Source organism: Ranitomeya variabilis, chromosome 2 (genome assembly GCF_051348905.1).
Source record: "Ranitomeya variabilis isolate aRanVar5 chromosome 2, aRanVar5.hap1, whole genome shotgun sequence".
Classification (NCBI taxonomy): Eukaryota; Metazoa; Chordata; class Amphibia; order Anura; family Dendrobatidae; genus Ranitomeya; species Ranitomeya variabilis.
Window position 1 is genome coordinate 198,937,194 of NC_135233.1, and position 21,531 is coordinate 198,958,724.

General features: G+C 45.7%; 1 protein-coding gene across 2 annotated transcripts in view; it reads left to right on the forward strand.

The window, feature by feature from the left end:
• The first annotated feature begins 2,520 nt into the window (after positions 1 to 2,520).
• Positions 2,521 to 21,531, forward strand: part of BRINP1 (BMP/retinoic acid inducible neural specific 1) — a 317,655-nt gene continuing 298,644 nt past the window's right edge. Inside the window, exon 1 of one of the 2 annotated variants that reach the window (XM_077283451.1) lies at positions 2,521 to 3,244. The gene's annotated coding sequence lies outside the window, so the exon portion shown is untranslated. The remainder of the gene's footprint in view (positions 3,245 to 21,531) is intronic. The other variant, XM_077283452.1, reaches the window with a different exon arrangement.

The following is a 21,531-nucleotide window of genomic DNA, read 5'->3' on the forward strand; positions in this document are numbered from 1 at the left end:
ACTTTTTTCTCGCTATGCTGTTTAGTGATCAGGTTAATTTTTTTATACTGATAGATCAGGCGATTCTGAACCCGGCGATACCAAATATGTGTAGGTTTGATTTTTTATTATTGATTTATTTTGAACAGGGTGAAAGGGGGTGATTTAAACTTTTATATTTTTTTAAATATTTTTTAAAACTTTTTTTTTACTTTTGCATGCTTCAAAAGTCTCCATGGGAGACTAGAAGCTGCCATAACCCGATCGCCTCTGCTACATACAGGCGATAATCAGATAATTGCCTGTATGTAACAGAATTGATCACTTACTATGAGTGCCGACCACCGGGCGGTGCTCATAGCAATCCGGCAGTGACAACCTTAGAGGTCTGCTGGAGACCTCTGGTTGTCATGCCAACCCATTGGCGACCTGCGGTCACGTGACATGGGCACCGATGGTCGGAATTTCCAGTGTGCTTGACAGAATCGCGTGTTAAATGCCGCTGTCAGAGTTTGACAGTGGCATTTAATTAGTTAACAGCTGGTGGATCGCAATTCCTCCCGCGGCTGTTAGAGGCACATGTCAGCTGTTCAAAACAGCTGACATGTGCCAGAAAAGATGTGGGTTCACCGCCAGCTCCCACATCAAAGGGGGGTGTCAGCGTACTATTACGCCCGATGTTGAAAAGGGGTTAATAACTAAGCATCTGTAATTTTTGCTCTGCATTCTATTCTGGTAGGTGTCACATGGATGGTGTACACGGACAGCACATGGATGTCACACAGATGGTACATACGTATACATGGACTGCACATGGATGGTGTACACGGACAGCACATGTATGTCACACAGATGGTACATACGTATACATGGACAGCACATGGATGGTGTACACGGACGCACTCGTATGTCACATAGATGGTACCTACGTATATATGGCATATGGATGTGTACAGGGACGGCACATGGATGTCACACGGATGGTACTTTTTTTAAGCGGACGTGTGAAGCGTGCCTAATTGACGCATAGATAGCAGCATTCAATGCGCAAATGTCAGTAGCATGCATTATGGCACTGGCAGCTTACAGCATTTATTGGAAACTGAATGGAAGCATTATTAATAAATAATTGTCTGGGGATTGTATAGGAGGTACTACATAAGCATTGTTGGTCTGCATAAATTGGAGAAAAACTGAGTGATGTTAATTATTTCTTGTGTTGCTTTTTGTGCCTACTGGATTTCATTATTTGTGTTTTCTTATTGCATGAAATTGCAACTTTGCGGTATCATTCGCAGCCAGATGACTACATATTTGTGTGCACATCCTCATCCTAACCTCATTTATTTTTTGTTTCTCCTTCCTTTTACTCCCCTGTATTCCACTCTGCTGCTTGGTGTGTGTATTTTGTGTGAATGTTATTTTCAGTTATCCCTGTCCGTCTTCCCTTGTTAGCCTGGTTTGTGTGTTCCTATACACTCATCTTCCCACTACGCTGGGTGCGGGGGGGCAAATCAGGGTTGATATAAGAGCATAGGTGCGTGACCCCGGCTTCTCCACCTTGAGGAGTAATCCGGGGGACAGGGACAGATAGGGCGCCCGTAGTTCTAGAAACTTTGTTAGCGCCCATAATTCCAACACCATCATGACAGTGAGTTACTAAAGCTCAGTTTTTATTTAATTTTTTACTTTTTTCACACCAGAAAGCCCCTGTAATGACCGCAAAAACAACATTTTTCTGAGCTTGTTGGTATTGAGTGGCAAATATCCAAACACATATAGGATTTTTTCAAAGGCTCCAAGAACACTTTAAGACTTCTAAGCATCATATTTTCTTGTTTTGAAAACGGTGAGACCATGACATGTAGCTTTGTCTACGGTATTAGTGCCCAATTTTCACGGCGCTGCTGGAAACGTGGCAGAAGTATCTGGCCCGTTGCAGAATGTCAGGCAGCTGGGGGAAATCTCACAGCACTTAAGCAGTACTTCATCTGACTCCTACTGAGATTGTTGAAGTTGTCATATTAAATAAAGCCGAGGAATACGTTGGGTATATTGGCATCTTCCTGTTTACGCATCAAAGTGCTCTACCCTACTGTCGGCTTACATTACTGACTTGATCTGTACATTTCTTGAATTCTGTCTGAAAACACATTGAAATCTGAAGGTAAAATTGCTTGACGTAATTCGGTTTTATTTTTGCACAGTGATTGATAAGGGATAGGGGTTAGGAGAGAGGTGACAGATACGGAGGGAAGATGAATAACAAGCAAAAAAAAAAAACAGGTTACTTGGGAGGGAGGGAGTGCGAAGCACTAGTGGAAGCGTGGTGCAGCAGGAGCATCCTAACATGGGCACCCTAAATGCAGATCCACCTGGGGGCGCCCTTACCGGTGTGTGTGACTGCTTGGAATGAGATAAGCCACTTCTTACTGCAGCAATGTTCAAAACCAGGTATCCGCTTTAGGACCCAGCGACATCCTTGTGTCCCTGATCTCTGGAGGGGAGGCAGCACATCTATCCAGACTAATCTTCAAATGACACTTGCAGCTCAGAGAGAGAGTGACAGTAAATTAATTTGTTGTGTTGGCATGCGACGCGCTACCCATACTTTATTATTATTGATATTAAAAAATTTTTTTAAAAAAAGACATCCCCCCCATTCCAAGTGACCATCACGCCTCGCCTCTCCTACCTCTGCTCTGAAGCCATGTTTTCTCCTCAATGCTGCATCTACATCCAGCAATAATGCCTTGGCTCTGGAGTGACAGATGATGAGGACGGTCTCGCTAGACCCTGTCGCCTCTTTTTACGACACATCGGAATATTTTCGGACAGGGCTCAGTTTACCTTTATTCCTGAATTTTATAGGATGCACAGCTCGGGATCAGATCTGTGCAGCCGGCTCCTCCCAGCTCTTTCCTCATTCATTGCATCCCATCTCCCATCCCCCTCCACAACCCCTCTCTCTCCCTCTCTCTCTCTCTCTTTTTCCTGCTCCAGTCATCATCTTGTCTGCATAAGTACAAGGAGGAAAATAGCCAGCACGTTCAATAACCGCTGCCTTTTTTAATGCTTGGGATCTTTAGAAAGGAAGGTTGTTTTGTGTCTGAGCATGACAAGGACTGCTGACAATCCAAGATTACAGTACAGCCAGCAGCAGCAGCAGCAGCAGCATGTCAGCAGCACCCAGAGGTACCTACCTCGGATAATTACCGCTTGTGGATACCTATTCCCTGCTGCCGGAGAGGCACACTGACAGAAGGCAAGTAATTGCACCCTTGTAATATTTACTATTTATCCATTATTGACACCACACTGTCATAAAACCAAGCCGCAATCGCAGAAACAACATAAAAGAAATATTTCCAAATACAAAAAAAGATGCAAAAACAGAGAGAGACATAAAAAAGAGAGAGAGCTTCTGCAGATTCCTCAACTACATGTATCTCCGTGCACACGGCTCCGCCGCACAGACACCTGCAGGTAAATGGTTAATACCTGGGGGAAGATGCACACAGTCACATTCATACGCGGCGGTTACGTAGGCTGCTTTACAGTCATGTACGAGCGTGACTGGATATAGACTTTTAGTTCTATAAAACGCCGCCGTCTGATTACATACCGCTCACGTAAGCGCCAGCTCGATTATATATTCAGACGCGGATGATACACGTGTACACACGTTAAAACATCTCTTTTTGGAATTCCAAAAGGAATGAACCCAAAAGGATGAACGTGCGGGCAGGCGAGAAATCGAAAACGTGCCCACGCCGCCACCAGGAGACAGGCGACCCATTAGAGCAGGACGCGCTCGGCTTCATGTTTTATTCATTCCGTATCGATTACCTGTTCGTTAGGTAGAGCCAACCTATTCCATAATGATGTGCGGAGATTGCGCTTGACCTTACAAAGGGCTCACACTCTCGTCGTCCACGGCCGGCACTCACACAAGGCCAATGTCGTAAGAAGCCAATTAACCTAAGCATGTATTTTTTTGTGTGTGGAGGGGAGTGTGAATAAACCGATCGCCAACCAGGGGCGAACATGTAAACTCTATGCAGATGTTGCTCTGGTTCGATTTGAGCACATGAGCCCCCCAGTGTTCGATTTGAGCACATGAGCCCCCCCAAGTGCGGTAAGACAGGAAGGAGCACATGCTTCTGGATTTATTTATTTTTTCGAGGTGGGGGGGGATAAAAGAGCATCTCATTTTTTGTGTATCTGCTTAGAATCTTTTGGAGGCACCTGATATACAGATGTTGCAGCCTGAATGTTTTCTACTGGAGCTGTCTCAGGTTCTGCAACACTGCTTTCTGGGCTCTGGTGAGAAAACGTGCTCTCAGCTGTTATGGAAATTCAGTGAAGACTGGGCGCATTTCTATTAGTCTAGGGGCGGATTTTCCGTGTTGGCTAGTGAGGTGGGCCTGGACCTTCTGGCTGTAATATGGGACGTGACCTCTGCTCACAACGAGCAGCCCTACTTTAGCCTTTTCTACATGCTAGAGGATATTCATTCTAGGGTGTTTTGCTTGTGCTCCTTAATAAGAGAAAGAAATAAATGGGAAAAATAAAATGTAAATATTTATAGCTATAAAATAAATGATTATTTATATCACCCTACGGCATGTTATCGATTGCTGCTTCCTCAAACTTGTGAAAATGCATGAATTAGGAAAAGGTAGAAAAAAAAACATGAAAATTAGAGTGTGGGTGAAAAGTGGTTAAAATGTGTAAAATTAAGTAAAGCTTGCATTATCGTTACTCCCCCATTAGCTCTAATGCTTGGGAAGGGGATTATTTCCTTTTTTTTAAAAGGCTCCTCCTATGTAAGTTTACCCCAGTCTGCAAACATTTCCATTTGTTTGATTTCACGTTATATTGTATTATTATAGTGATTAAGCAAATGCATGAACACAATACGTATGTTCTGGGCACGTTCACATGTGTTGGATTTGCATCAGGTTTTTATGCCGTTGTCTTCTGCGAATGTGCTGAAAGTCCAAGTGAGGATCAGGGGCATTGAGGAAGAAGCACAATGCTTTTCTGTGTTGACTTTGCAGAATTAAAAGTAGCATGGTTGCATTTCCGACACTGATTTTTTTAAAATCTGTAGTGCAGATAAAAATCCAGTAGGGGACAGTGTCCTATGGCAACAAAACCCATTCATGTGAATGCTATATGGATGGTCTATTGGGCACAGAATCTGACCCATGTGAGCTGACGCTTATAGCATACAGTATAATAAACCGTCATTAAAGTAGAAGATATTATTGTTTTTTATATTAATTACGTAGGTTACATCTTATACTGTATGTTTCACATCATATATTAATATTTGGAATGACAAAATCCATATATATCATTTATGGGGATAAAAAAATTTCAATGTCCCAATGTTAGTTTTTTTCGCAGGGGGGTCTTCTCTGATCTTCGTATCTAGACATAACTTTTATGCTCTGTGTAATATCTTTTTGTATATATATATATATATATATATATATATATATATATATATATATATATATATATATATATATATATATATATATATTCTATTTATTGCATCAATTATTGTGTTCCTCCTGGTGCCCCAGATACTTAGTATCAAGGTCTTTATTTTCCTTTGTTTTTGGCACCGAGGTGGGTAAAGATGCGAGGTGCGCTGAAGTCATCTCCACGGCTAAAAATTATTAATTGCGGAACGTCCTGGATATCATTTAGCGAGACTGCCGACCGAAAACAACAAAGCAATCACTCCAAATGAATTGATAGTCAACTTGGCATAGCAAATGTTATTGGGTGTATTGACCCGCGCATGAAATATATATATCAATAAAAACAAGGTCAAAGTGAAGAAGCAGCATAACGAATATATATGTTCTGTGGCCGACATCAATCTCTGCTAAAATTCTACATCCAGGACACAGTTGGGCATTAGATTGTGGCTTCATACATTAGAATTATCTGCATGTCCTTCTATTCTTTCCTTTCCTTTACCAGCAGCATATACTGCCTCCTTGTGAGCAGTGGGTTGAGGAACTTGTGTTTCCTTAGAATAGATTTTTCAATAACTCATCTCTGAATTTCAGAATATTCTCCTGGTCGTAGCAGACGACGTGCGTTTGCCTCCTTGTTGCCTTCTCCTTCCTTTCTGCCCTTGTTGTTATTTTCTCTACAAAGGTTTTGTCGGAGTCTTTTGTTCGCTTGAACATTCTGTATTGTATCAGCAGTTTTTTTCTTTTCTTTTTTTTTTCAGGATGGGTTTTACTCCAGAAAATTGCATGTTTAGTCTTTTGTCTCTTCTTCAAAGAGGACATCATTATCGTCGAGAATCTATAGCTGATAGAAAAAAATGCCATCTCCGCCAGCTTGCATGATTTGGGTTTCTTTATACGGACTTTGTTTTTATTTTTATTGTTAATGCTGCGAACATTGAGTCGTTTATTATTATTAGTATTCATAAGTCTAATTTAGAATTGCAGATTTACCATTTTGCCAAAATTGCTGTATCATTAAACCCCTTCTTGTTCCATCCTTCAATCTCCTATACTGAGTAATATTCTCAATATTATATCAAATAGTTAAATTACAAGTTAAATAATTCTATTTTTCTGGAGGATGTGGGACTAAATGTTTTTTCTAACTATAAAATTAGTAGGACTACATATTTCATAATTGTATATATGGTATAACTCAGATGACTAGAATGGACAAAAAGTCATAACTAAATAACTAAAACTATAAAACTCGAGCCCAACCTAGAAGACTCAGGAATGGAAAATCATCACTTGACCTTTTTATTTTTTTAGTATTTGAACCATGATAATTCACTAAGCCGCAATATTAATTCCTTTCAAATGTGGATCATCTGCCTGTTCATTGAAGGAAGTAATGTACAAGGCATGGAAAACAAAGCCCATAAAGAATAGAGGAGACTGAAGGTCATCATCTATGGGAGGCATCGTTCTTATGACCACTGCTTCTCGTATGTCTACGTAGTAATCTTGGAGTGTATATATTTTGGACCTGATAAGTCAGTGGAAATATTCCAAATGCATCTGTTCTACTACATAAAGTCATAAAGTAACATCTGCAGTAAACAAATGCTTACAGGCCGTAGCCGGAGCTGTCATTTTTTATTGATTTTTAGGTGTGATTTCTATGCACCAACTTGGCATGGTCTTTTTTTTTCACAAGGAATGTCACTTTGAACTCCGAACAATTTCAAGACGCACACAAGAATATATTTAGAGCGAAAAAGCTGAGTGGTCACGTAATTCCTTGATGTTCCTAGCTCTGTACCTTTGCCCTGTTCTTGGTTATGTATCTGTGCTCCTTCTGGTTGCTGACTTATAATACACATGCCTTTCTCATCCATTCTCTCCTACTGATCCCATCTGACCTTTGGTTTGACCTCTGGTTTGGTATTGTCCTCACTTTAATCCGCTGATTCCTATATTGTCATTACTTAGACAAACCTGTGGACCTTGGGCATTGAATGGATTACTTACTTGAAATATTGTCTTTTGAGAACTAGTAGAGCTTAATCTTACCACATGACAAAGGGCTTATAAAACCTAGTCCATGGTGTGTCTGTATTTTTAAACCAAAGCTCTGGAGAAGAATGGACTTTGTATCTGTGCTACTTCTGGTTGATGACTTCTGATACTCACACTTTGGCTATATACGAGACTCTCTCGTCTGTTCTGTCATATTGAGGTCATCTAACCCTTGGTTTGACTTCTGGTTTGGTATTGATCTCACTTTCATCTGCTGGTTACTGTACTTTCATTACTTAGGTTGGAAAACCTAGGCACTGAATGAAATTGATTACTTACATTATTGTCTTTTAAGATCCAATAGAACTTACCTAAAATGATCCAAGCCTGAATGCGAATGTATTTTGAAATTTGTAAAATCATGTCAAGGCTGACAAGATGAAGCATTATGATACCCATATTTAACATTTTTTTAATTAAAATACAAATAATTAAAGGGTTATTTCCAAAAAAACAAGTTATCCCTTGCCATAGAGCATAAAATACTTATTGTTGAGGGTTCTACCACTGTGACACCCATTGATCCCGAGATCGGAAATGAAGCAGAGATGAATGTTTGACTTCCACTCCATTGTCTATGGAATCACTGGAAGAAGTTGAGCTCTGTATTAAGCCTTCACCGGCATGTCCCATTGACATTGAATGTAACGGAGGATGAGCATGCACACTTCCCCTCCATTTAGGATGGGACTCCAGAGCCATGATCTTGGGATCACCAGGGGCCCCAGCATTCGGATTCTCAGCGATCAGCTAGTTATCCCATATCTTATGAATCCTATGGGTAAGGATTCAATATTATTTTTGGGAATAACCCTTTAATAGATTTTTTTAAAGCGGACATAAATGATATACATATAGTAGATTGATTAAACTGGGTAAAGTTTCCCAAAATTAGATCAACATTGTCCAAATGATTACTTGTTGGACTATAGTTTTGTTACAAGGGTCTGTCAGTGTTTGCCTGGCAGCTCTAAAATGGTTACGATGGACAGGTTTAGTGCAGGCTACTCTGTTTACCAGATTCCAGTGGTTGTTCTGGCTTTCTTTTTTTTTTAACATCTGTACATCAAACTGAACTTACACTGGTGCCTCTGGGTTGGGGCCACAAAGTCTGCTGCTGACCTTTACCTTTTAACCCCTGTACAGACATCTGGAATTATGCAGGTCCCTGGGTTGGGCCATGGAGTCAGCTGCTAACCTTCATATTTTAAACCCTGTACAGAAATTTCGACTTACACTGGTACCACTGGGTTAGGGCAATGGAGTCAGCTGCTGGCCTTCACCTTTTTAATTCCTGTACAGAGATTTAGACTTACACAGGGTCCTGGGGTTGGGGCCATCGCGTCATTTGCTGGCCTTCACCTTTTAATTCCTGTACAGAGATTTAGACTTACACAGGGTCCCGGGGTTGGGGCCATGGAGTCAGCTGATGGCCTTCACATTTTAGCCCCTGTACAGAGATTTAGACTTACATGGGGCTTTGGGGTTGGAGCAATGGAGACAGCAGCTGGTCTTCACCCTTTAGCCCCTGCACAGAGATTTAGACTCACAAGGCGTTCTGGGGTTGGGGCCATGGAGACAGCAGCTGGTCTTCACCTTTTAGCCTCTGTACTAGCCCCTGTACTTAGTTTCATACTTACACGGGGCCCTGGGTTGGGCCACGGAATCAGTTCGCAGGGGTATTCAATTAGCAGTCTGGCAGGAGTAGTCAGGTAAGAACCAAGAAGGCAGTAAAGGTACAAAATCGGAAGGCAAAATAATGGTCAGGAAACAGGTTGCAGTAAAACAGAAACACAAGAAAGCAAGAGCAGATTGCACGGGGACTGAACCAGAGTAAATTAACTATATCTGGCAGCTCCCAGTACTAGGATGGGAGTATCTGTAGGGTTTGGTGCTGTCCCATTGACCAAAGCAGGGATCTGAATACTTCAGCTGTACAGTCCACAAACCCATAGTGCCAGACTGGATGACACACAGTAGGTCCCAGTCTAGGTGGTTGGATAAAGCCTGCGACACCCAGAACTTCTAGTTACAACATCTCCAACATCACCAGCACCACCTGCAGAATGAATATGGCAGCACCTGGTGACAAAAGCAGACGTCACAGGAGCAGGTCCCGGAGGAGATGTGACAGGTTTTCAAGACTCCATCTTAATCTATTGTTAACAGTGTTGATTTCAATTTCCAATAGGTTTTTAATATTATTCTTCAAGTCCTGTATAGAAGTGAGAATTCCTTATGATATAGATTTTGGTCATGGATGGTATGCTTTCTGGAGTATTGGCAGCACTTTTATGAAATTGGATTGAAAACCCATGCTAAGACTTGTGATTTACTTTAATGAGATGATTTCAGGCTTGATGAGAAATGCAGCTTGGATACTGTTATTGGCATCTACGCGTAGGAGAGGTGAGAGGTCACATGAGGAAAGGTTACCGTGGCCTTCAAAAGCTTGGCAAACCGGTGCCTTCGTATCTAAGGCCAGTCTCACACGCCCAGATAATTCCGGTACCGGAAAAATTGGTACCGGAGTTATCCGTGTCCGTGTGCTCACGTGCCACATCAGAGTGGCACACGTGCGGCAGCCGGGTGCTGCCCGTGTGCCGACTGAGGACCACATGGACCGTGCAGGAGACAGTGCTAGAATTAAGCGCTGTCCCCTGCTTTGGGTGCTGAAGCCGGCATTCATTCCTTCTCCCCAGCAGCGTTCGCTGGAGAGAAGGAATGAAAAATCAAGGTTTATTTATTTTTTTGTGTTTAAAATAAAGTTCCTGGTCACCTCCCGCCTCCCACCCCCTGTGCGCCCGCCCGCTTGCATTAAAATACTCACCCAGCTCACGCGATGCTTCCTCTCAGCGCCGACAGCTTGTCCTGTGTGAGCGGTCACGTGGTGCCGCTCATTACAGTGATGAATATGGGGCTCTACCTCCCATAGGGGTGGAGCCGCATATTCATCCCTGTAATGAGCGGCACCACGTGACCGCTCATACAGGACAAGCTGCGGCGCTGAGAGGAGGCATCGCAGGAGCTGGGTGAGTATTTTAATGCAAGCAGGCGGGCGCACAGGGGGTGGGAGGTGGAGGTGACCAGGAACTTTATTTTAAACACAAAAAAAATAAAAAACCCTTGATTTTTCATTCCTTCTCTCCAGCGAATGCTGCTGGGGAGAAGGAATGAATGCCGGCTTCAGCACCACACGCAGGGGGGACAGCGCTTAACTCTAGCACTGTCTCCTGCATGGTCCATGTGGTCCTCAGTCGGCAAATGGGCGGCACACGGACAGCATCCGTGTGCGGTACATGTTTACACGGACCCATTGACTTTAATGGGTCCGTGTGATCCGTGCTCTCCCACGAACACTGACATGTCTCCGTGTTTTGCAAACGGACACATGGTCAGTGAAAACACGCTGACATGTGCAGAGACACATTTATTTTAATGTGTCTACGTGAGTCAGTGTCTCTGGTACATGAGGAAACTGTCACCACACGTACCGGAGCCACTGACGTGTGAAACAGGCCTAATGAAGGATCCAAGGTCATATCTGTCAAATTAAGAGTTTATTTCCAAACCTGGAAGAGGACATCACAGGGTCCTAGTTACTGGGACGTTTAAAACTATTACTAACATCAGAACAGAAGGAACTGTATAGGAGGTGAAGAAGGAAAGACTGAAGAGGTTTTCCTGTTTCAATAAAAAAAATGGGGGATGCTTGTGATTTAGTAAAGAAAAAAAAAATAAAAATATATATATATATGTATAAAAGCAGCACTTAACTGCACCCCGCTGGCCTCTGCTGACAGGGTGTCTAAGAGCCGTGACCATTGAACCCATTCACTGGGCTTAGAAGTGATGTGGAAGTAGACAGCGCGATGAGACCCTGAAACGGTGACGGCTTCAGCAGATAATTACTGCTTATTCTGGTACGTTATAGCATAAGCAGCTTCAGCCCTGTTTTTAATGAACCAGTTGGTTGTTGCTATGTTATTATTATTTTTTTTCTTTTTATAATAGTCTCCAAATCATATTGCGGAGGTGACAGGTGGCTCAGTGGTTAGTATTGTTGCCTTGCAGTTCTAGGGTCCTTGATTAGAATCCAGGACCACAAATTAGAATTTGGCCAAGGGCAAAACATTCTTCGAGCTTGAATGTGGCCTCTCCTGTTGCTTGCACGGCTTTCCTGACACACTTCGATAATATTCTAAGTAGTTACTCGGCATCCTATGGAATTGACCTTTGTGTGTTTGTGTCCCTAAAAATATATATATATTTTGTGAGTCCCAGTAGGGACAGTGATTGATGAGAATGGTGACAATCTCTGTAGAGCGCTGTGTGATAATGTAATAGGCTAGTCTCATGGTCACTTCACTACACTCTCTTGATTTGCTGGATGGAGCTAAATGCAGGTCAGTCCTGGAGGAAAACCTGTTATCGGCTGCAGGAGAGTTGAGACCGGGATGTAGGTTCACCTCCGGCAGGACAACAACCCTAAACATCCTGCCAGAGCCACAATGGAGGGTTTAGATCAGAGCATATTCATGTGTGTGAGCGGCGCAGTCACCGCCCAGACCTGAATCCCAGAGAATCTGTGGCAAGACGTGAAAATTACTGATCACAGACGTTTCCACCCAATGTCACTGAGCGAGAGCGAGGGGCAAAGAAGAAGGGGCAACATTTCACCTCTAGATGTACAAAGTTGGAGAGACAGACCCCAAAAGACTGCAGAGAGAGCTGGGGACACAGACCACAAAAGACTGCAGAGAAAGCTGGGGACACAGACCCCAAAAGACTGCAGAGAAAGCTGGGGACACAGACCCCAAAAGACTGCAGAGAAAGCTGGGGACACAGACCCCAAAAGACTGCAAAGAAAGGTGGGAGAGACAGACCCCAAAAGACTGCAGAAAAAAGGAGGAGAGATAGACCCCAAAAGACTGCAGAGAAAGCTTGGGAGAAACACCCCTAAAGACTGCAGAGAAAGGTGGGGAGATAGACCCCAAAAGACTGTAGAGAAAGGTGGAGAGAAAGACCCCAAAAGACTGCAGAGAAAGGTAGAGAGAAAGACCCCAAAAGACTGCAGAGAAAGCCAGTAGAGACAGATCCCAAAAGACTGCAGAGAAAGGTGGAGAGACTGTCCCCACCTTTCTCTGTAGTCTTTTGAGGTCTGTCTCTCCACCTTTCTCTGCAGTCTTTTGGGATCTATCTCTACTGGCTTTCTCTGCAGTCTTTTGGGGTCTGTGTCCCCACCTTTCTCTGTAGTTTTTTGAGGTCTCAGACCCCAAAAGACTGCAGAGAAAGCCAGTAGAGACAGATCCCAAAAGACTGCAGAGAAAGCCGGTAGAGACAGACCTCAAAAGACTGCAGAGAAAGGTGGAGAGACAGACCCCAAAAGACTGCAGAGAAAGGTGGAGAGACAGACACCAAAAGACTGCAGAGAAAGGTGGAGAGACAGACCCCAAAAGACTGCAGAGAAAGGTGGAGAGACAGACCCCAAAAGACTGCAGAGAAAGGTGGTGATACAGACCCAAAAAGACTGCAGAGAAAGGTGGAAGAGACAGACCCCAAAAGACTGCAGAGAAAGTTGGAGAGACAAAGCCCAAAAAGACTGCAGAGAAAGGTGGAGAGAGAGACCCCAAAAGACTGCAGAGAAAGGTGGAGAGAGAGACCCCACAAGAATGCAGAGAAAGGAGGAGAGACAGACCCAAAAAGACTGCAGAGAAAGGTGGAAGAGACAGACACCAAAAGACTGCAGAGAAAGGAGGAGAGACAGACCCCAAAAGACTGCAGAGAAAGGTGGAGAGACAGAGTCCAAAAGACTGCAGAGAAAGGTGGAAGAGACAGACCCCAAAAGACTGCAGAGAAAGGTGGAAGAGACAGACACCAAAAGACTGCAGAGAAAGGTGGAGAGACAGACCCCAAAAGACTGCAGAGAAAGGTGGAGAGACAGATCCCAGAAGGACTGAAGAGAAAGGAGGAGAGACAGACCCCAAAAGACTGCAGAGAAAGGTGGAGAAACAGACCCCAAAAGACTGCAGAGAAAGGAGGAGAGTCAGACCCCAAAAGACTGCAGAGAAAGAAGAGACAGACCCCAAAAGATTGAAGAGAAAGTTGGAGAGACAGACCCCAAAAGACTGCAGCGAAAGGAGGAGAGACAGACCCCAAAAGACTGCAGAGAAAGGTGAGAGAGACAGACCCCAAAAGACTGCAGAGAAAGGTGGGAGAAAGAGACCCCAAAAGACTGCAGAGAAAGGAGGAGAGTCAGACCCCAAAAGACTGCAGAGAAAGGAGGAGAGACAGACCCCAAAAGACTGCAGAGAGATCCGGTAGAGACAGACCCCGAAAGACTGCAGAGAAAGGTGGAGTGACAGACCCCAAAAGACTGTAGAGAAAGGTGGAAGAGACAGACCCCAAAAGACTGCAGAGAAAGGTGGAGAGACAGACCCCAAAAGGACTGAAGAGAAAGGAGGGAGAGACAGACCCCAAAAGACTGCAGAGAACGGTGGAAGAGACAGACCCCAAAAGACTGCAGAGAAAGGTGGAAGAGACAGACCCCAAAAGACTGCAGAGAAAGGTGGAAGAGACAGACCCCAAAAGACTGCAGAGAAATGTGGGATAGACAGACCCCAAAAGACTGCAGTGAAAGGCGGAGAGACAGACCCCAAAAGACTGCAGAGAAAGGAAGAGAGACAGACCCCAAAAGACTGCAGAGAAAGGTGGAGAGACAGACCCCAAAAGACTGCAGAGAACGGTGGGAGAGACAGACCCCAAAAGACTGCAGAGAAAGCTGGTAGAGACAGAACCCAAAAGACTGCAGAGAAAGCTGGGAGAGACAGACCCCAAAAGACTGCAGAGAAAGGTGGAAAAGACAGACCCCAAAAGACTGCAGGGAAAGGTGGAGTGACAGACCCCAAAAGACTGCAGAGAAACGTGGCGAGGGATACCCCAAAAGACTGCAGAGAAAGGAGGAGAGACAGACCCCAAAAGACTGCAGAGAAAGGTGGAGAGACAGACCCCAAAAGACTGCAGAAAAAGGAGGAGAGACAGACCCCAAAAGACAGCAGAGAATGGTGGAGAGACAGACCCCAAAAGACTGCAGAGAAAGGAGGGAGATACAGTCCCCAAAAGACTGCAGAGAAAGGAGGAGAGACAGACCCCAAAAGATTAAAGAGAAAGGTGGAGAGACAGACCCCAAAAGACTGCAGAGAAAGGTGGAGAGACAAACCCCAAAAGACTGCAGAGAAAGGTGGAGAGACAGAGCCTGAAAAGACTGCAGAGAAAGGAGGAGAGACAGACCCCAAAAGACTGCAGAGAAAGGTGGAGAGTCAGACCCTAAATAAAAGACTGCAGAGAAAGGAGGGAGAGACAGACCCCAAAAGACTGCAGAGGAAAGTGGAGAGACAGAGCCCAAAAGACTGCAGAGAAAGGTGGAAGAGACAGACCCCAAAAGACTGCAGAGAAAGGTGGAAGAGACAGACCCCAAAAGACTGCAGAGAAAGGTGGAGAGACAGACCCCAAAAGGACTGAAGAGAAAGGAGGGAGAGACAAACCCCAAAAGACTGCAGAGAAAGGTGGAAGAGACAGACCCCTAACGACTGCAGAGAAAGGTGGAAGAGGCAGACCCCAAAAGACTGCAGAGAAAGGTGGAAAAGACAGACCCCAAAAGCATACCTCCCAACTTTTGAAGATGGGAAAGAGGGATAAAGTTTGTGGCGCACAACGCGCGCCGCGGCAAATTTTAGGCCACGCCTCTGACCACACCCATTCATAATTCGTCGCACCCATATCCACGTCCCAACCACACCCATTTAGCACTGCTGATCACACTGTTTCATATACAATAATTAAACAAAAAAATATGGCCACACAGTGCTCCATACCGTATAATGGCCACACACGATGCTCAATACTGTATAATGGCCACACATGATGCTCAATACTGTATAATGGCCACACAGTGCTCCATACTGTATAATGACTGCATATGATGCTCCATATTGTATAATGGCTGCACATGATGCTCCATACTGTATAATGACCGCACATGATGCTCCATTCTATATAATGGCCACACATGATGCTCCATACTGTATAATGACCGCACATGATGCTCCATACTGTATAATGACCGCACATGATGCTCCATACTGTATAATGACCGCACATGATGCTCCATACTGTATAATGACTGCACATGATGCTCCATATTGTATAATGACCGCACATGATGCTCCATATTGTATAATGACCACACATGATGCTCCATACTGTATAATGGCCACATATGATGCTCCATACTGTATAATGACCGCACATGATGCTCCATATTGTATAATGACCACACATGATGCTCCATACTGTATAATGGCCACACATGATGCTCCATACTGTATAACGACCACACATGATGCTCAATACTGTATAATGGCCACACACAGTCCTCCATACTGTATAATGATCCCACATGATGCTCAATACTGTATAATGACCCCCCTCCTGTATGCATGGCTCATCTCCCTCCCATATACATGGCTCATATCCCCCCTCCTGTATGCATGGCTCATATTCCCCCCCTGTATGCATGGCTCATATCCCCCCCCCCCTGTATGCATGGATCATATTCCTGCTCCCGTATGCATGTCTCATATAACCCCCGCCTGTATGCATGGCTCATATTCCCCCCTGTATGCATGGCTCATATTCACCCCCCCTGTATGGATGGCTCATATTCCCCTCCCTGTATGCATGGCTCATATTCCCCTCCCTGTATGCATGGCTCATATCCCCCCCCGTATGCATGGCTCATATTCCCCCCCCACTGAATGCATGGCTCATATTCCCCCCCTGAATGCATGGCTCATATTCCCCCCCTGAATGCATGGCTCATATTCCCCCCCTGAATGCATGGCTCATATTCCCCCCCTGAATGCATGGCTCATATTCCCCCCTGGATGCATGGCTCATATTCCCCCCTGAATGCATGGCTCATATTCTCCCCTGGATGCATGGCTCATATTCTCCCCTGGATGCATGGCTTATCTCTCCACCCCCCACACCCCCGCTCCCGCTCCCATCTTGCATGGCGCGCCGGCTTATGTCCTCCTTCATCCCCCCGTCCCATACTCACCTGTGCCACACTGCACAGCCGTGCCAACATCCCTCTTGCTCTGTCCCAACTCCCAGCGCACCACCTTCTTCCTGTGTGAGCGGTCACGTGATACCACTCATTAAGGTCATGAATATGCGCATATTAATGACCTTAATGAGCAGTACCACGTGACCGCTCATTCAGGACGAGCTGTGTATGCCGAGACCAGGCGTCGCTGGAGCAAGGTGAGTATCGTCTTCAAGGAGGGCGGGAGGGCGTTTGGCCAGGGGGGGGGGGGCGCGGGTGGGGGTTGGTCAGTGGGGAGGTGACCCAGGACTTGGCTTAACACAGGGGCGTGGCTTAACACAAGGGGGCGTGTTGGTTCGCTTTTCCTGCTGTCTGCAGGATCAGAGCGTCCTGTGCGGGACTGCGGGGCAAAGCATCAAATCCGGGACAGTCCCGCACAATGAGGGACGGTTGGGAGCTATGCCCAAAAGACTGCAGAGAAAGGTGGGATAGACAAACCCCACAAGACTGCAGAGAAAGGAGGGAGAGACAGACCCCAAAAGACTGCAGAGAAAGGTGGAGAGACAGACCCCAAAAGACTGCAGAGAAAGGAGGAGAGACAGACCCCAAAAGGCTGCAGAGAAAGGTGGAGAGACAGACCCCAAAAGACTGCAGAGAAAAGTGGGAGAGACAGACCCCAAAAGACTGCAGAGATACCTGGTAGAGACAGAACCCAAAAGACTGCAGAGAAAGCTGGGAGAGACAGAGCCCAAAAGACTGCAGAGAAAGGTGGAAAAAACAGACCCCAAAAGACTGCAGAGAAAGGTGGAGTGACAGACCCCAAAAGACTGCAGAGAAAGGTGGAGAGGGAGACCCAAAAAGACTGCAGAGAAAGGTGGAAAAGACAGACCCCAAAGGACTGCAGAGAAAGGTGGAGAGACAGACCCCAAAAGACTGCAGAGAAAGGTGGAAGAGACAGACCCCAAAAGACTGCAGAGAAAGGGGAGTGACAGACGCCAAATACTGCAGAGAAATATGGCGAGGAATACCCCAAAAGACTGCAGAGAAAGGAGGAGAGACATAGCCCAAAAGACTGCAGAGAAAGAAGGAGAGACAGACCCCAAAAGACTGCAGAAAAAGGAGGAGAGACAGACCCCAAAAGACTGCAGAGAAAGGAGGGAGATACAGACCTTAAAAGACTGTAGAGAAAGGAGGAGTGACAGACCCCGAAAGATTGAAGAGAAAGGTGGAGAGACAGACCCCAAAATACTGCAGAGAGAGGTGGAGAGACAGACCCCAAAATACTGCAGAGAAAGGTGGAGAGACAGACCCCAAAAGACTGCAGAGAAAGGAGACACAGACCCCAAAAGACTGCAGAGAAAGATGGAGAGACAGAGCCCGAAAAGACTGCAGAGAAAGGAGGAGAGACAGACCCCAAAAGACTGCAGAAAAAGGAGGAGAGACAGTCCCCAAAAGACTGCAGAGAAAGGTGGAGAGACAGACCCCAAAAGACTGCAGAGAAAGGAGGGAGATAGACCCCAAATGACTGCAGTGAAAGTAGGAGAGACAGACCCCAAAATATTGAAGAGAAAGGTGGAGAGACAGACCCCCAAACGACTGCAGAGAAAGGTGGAGAGACAGACCCCAAAAGACTGCAGAGAGAGCCGGTAGAGACAGACCCCAAAAGACTGCAGAAAAAGGAGGTGAGACAGACCCCAAAAGATTTCAGAGAGAGCCGGTAGAGACAGACCCCAAAAGACTGCAGAGAAAGGTGGAGTGACAGACCCCAAAAGACTGCAGAGAAAGGAGGTGAGACAGACCCCAAAAGATTTCAGAGAGAGCCGGTAGAGACAGACCCCAAAAGACTGCAGAGAAAGGTGGAGAGTCATTTCCGAAAAGATTGCAGAGAAAGGTGGATAGACAGACCCCAATAGACTGCAGAGAAAGGAGGGAGAGACAGACCCCAAAAGACTGCAGAGAAAGGTAGAGAGACAAACCCCAAAAGACTGCAGAGAAAGGTGGAAGAGACAGACCCCAAAAGACTGCAGAGAAAGGAGGAGAGACAGACCCCAAAAGACTGCACAGAAAGGTGGGAGAGACAGACCCCAAAAGCATAGCTCCCAACTGTCCCTCATTCTGCGGGACTGTCCCGGTTTTGAGCCTTTTCCCCGCACTCCTGCATGGGAGGCTCTGCTTCCCGCAGACAGCAGAAGCAGCCGACACGCCCCCTTGTATTAAGCCACGCCCCTTACCCTTCCGTATGCAGTGCAGTACGTATCAGCCGGTCATCCTTGTCATCCGCAGAGCCTTACACCACATATTGGCTGCCTGCTTTTGTGCGCACAGGACCTGTGATGAGGTCACAGGAGGGGAGTAGTCAGGGGTCACATGATTGGGACCTACGTGGATTGCAGGACTCGGCTGTGTTGATTGCCAACTTGCCACATGGTGATGCTGGATGAGGTAAGTAAGCTGCCTTGTGTGGGGTCAGGAGGTGTACAGTGTGGATGTAGCAGAGCCATGTCTGTGTATGAGGTGTATGGAGCGGAGCCATGTGTGTATGAGGTGTATGGAGCGGAGTCATGTGTGTATGAGGTGTATGGACTGGAGCCATGTGTGAATGAGGTGTAAGGACCGGAGCCATGTGTGTATGAGGTGTATGGAGCGGAGCCGTGTGTGTATGATGTGTATGGAGCAGAGCCGTGTGTGTACGAGGTGTACGGAGTAGAGCTGTGTGTATGAGGTGTACGGAGCGGAGCTAAATGTGTACGAGGTGTACGGAGCGGAGCTGAATGTGTACGAGGTGTATGGAGCGGAGCTGAATGTGTACGAGGTGTATGGAGCGGAGCTGAATGTGTACGAGGTGTATGGAGCGGAGCTGAATGTGTAGGAGGTGTATGGAGCAGAGCTTAATGTGTAGGAGGTGTATGGAGCGGAGCTGAATGTGCATGAGGTGTACAGAGTGGAGCCGTGTGTGTATGAGGTGTATGGAGCGGGTCCGTGTGTGTATGAGGTGTATGGAGCGGAGCTGTGTGTGTATGAGGTGTATGGAGTGGAGCCGTGTGTGTATGAGGTGTATGGAGCGGAGCTAAATGTGTACGAGGTGTATGGAGCTGAGTCGTGTGTGTACGAGGTGTATGGAGCGGAGCCGTTTGTGTATGAGGTGTATGGAGCGGAGCTAAATGTGTATGAGGTGTATAGAGCGGAGCTGATTGTGTACGAAGTGTATGGAGCGGAGCTGAATGTGTACGAGGTGTACGGAGTGGAGCTGATTGTGTACAAGGTGTACGGAGCGGAGCTGAATGTGTACGAGGTGTACGGAGTGGAGCTGAATGTGTACGAGGTTTACGGAGCGGAGCTGAATGTGTATGAGGTGTATGGAGCGGAGCTGAATGTGTATGAGGTGTATGGAGCGGAGCTGAATGTGTATGAGGTGTACGGAGTGGAGCCGTGTGTGTATGAGGTGTATGGAGCGGAGCCGTGTGTTGTGAATTAGACTTTTTGGCTCCCTCTTGTGGTTACTTGTGATATGACTCTGGGATTGTCTTTCCTCAGTTTGGCACCCACCTGGGTCGTTAGTCCAGGGGTGTTTCTATATAAACTTCCTGGATCCTTAGTCCAGTGCCTGGCATCGTTGTATTCAGATCCTTTCTGTTTGCTCCTGTCTGCTGGTCCGGTTCGTGCAAAATTAAGCTAAGTTCCGCTTCTTCTTTGTTTTTTGGTTATTTGCTTTGCTCTTATTTTTGTCCAGCTTGTACTAAATGTGATTCCTGACTTTGCTGGAAGCTCTAGGGGGCTGGTGTTCTCCCCCCGGGCCGTTAGACGGTTCGGGGGTTCTTGAATATCCAGCGTGGATATTTTGATAGGGTTTTTGCTGACCATATAAGTCATCTTACTATATTCTGCTATTAGCTAGTGGGCCTCTCTTTGCTAAATACCTAGCTCATTCTTACGTTTGTCTTTTCCTCTTACCTCACCGTTATTATTTGTTGGGGGCTTGTATCCAACTTTTGGGGTCTTTTCTCTGGAGGCAAGAAAGGTCTTTCTTTTCCCTATTAGGGTTAGTTAGTTCTCCGGCTGGCGCGAGACGTCTAGAACCAACGTAGGCACGTTCCCCGGCTGCTGCTATTTGTGGTGCTAGGATTAGATATATGGTCAGCTCAGTTACCACGGCCCTATGAGCTGGTTTTTAGTGTTTGCAGACTTAGTAATTATTTCTGAGACCCTCTGCCATTGGGGTCATAACAGTATGCCAGGCCGACATTGAATGTTTAATGCATTGCAGAAGTGGGATAAGAAGAAAGGAAATTCTGAGTTTTTTTTTTTTTTTTTCCTCTCTTCCTCCCCTTTACCTCTGAGTGGCTTGTGCTTGCTGCAGACATGAATGTCCAGACCTTGATTACAAGTGTAGACCAGCTTGCTGCTCGTGTGCAGGGCATACAAGATTTTGTTACCAGTAGTCCAATGTCTGAACCTAAAATACCTATTCCTGAACTGTTTTCTGGAGACCGATTTAAGTTTAGGAATTTCAGGAATAATTGTAAATTGTTTCTATCTCTGAGACCCCGTTCATCTGGAGATTCAGCTCAGCAAGTTAAAATTGTTATCTCTTTTTTACGGGGCGACCCTCAGGATTGGGCTTTCTCGCTAGCGCCAGGAGATCCGGCATTGGCAAATATTGATGCGTTTTTTCTGGCGCTCGGATTGCTTTACGAGGAACCCAATCTTGAAGTTCAGGCAGAAAAAGCCTTGCTGGCTATTTCTCAGGGCCAGGATGAAGCTGAAGTGTATTGCCAAAAATTTCGGAAATGGTCCGTGCTTACTCAGTGGAATGAGTGTGCTCTGGCCGCAAACTTCAGAAATGGCCTTTCTGAAGCCATTAAGAATGTGATGGTGGGTTTC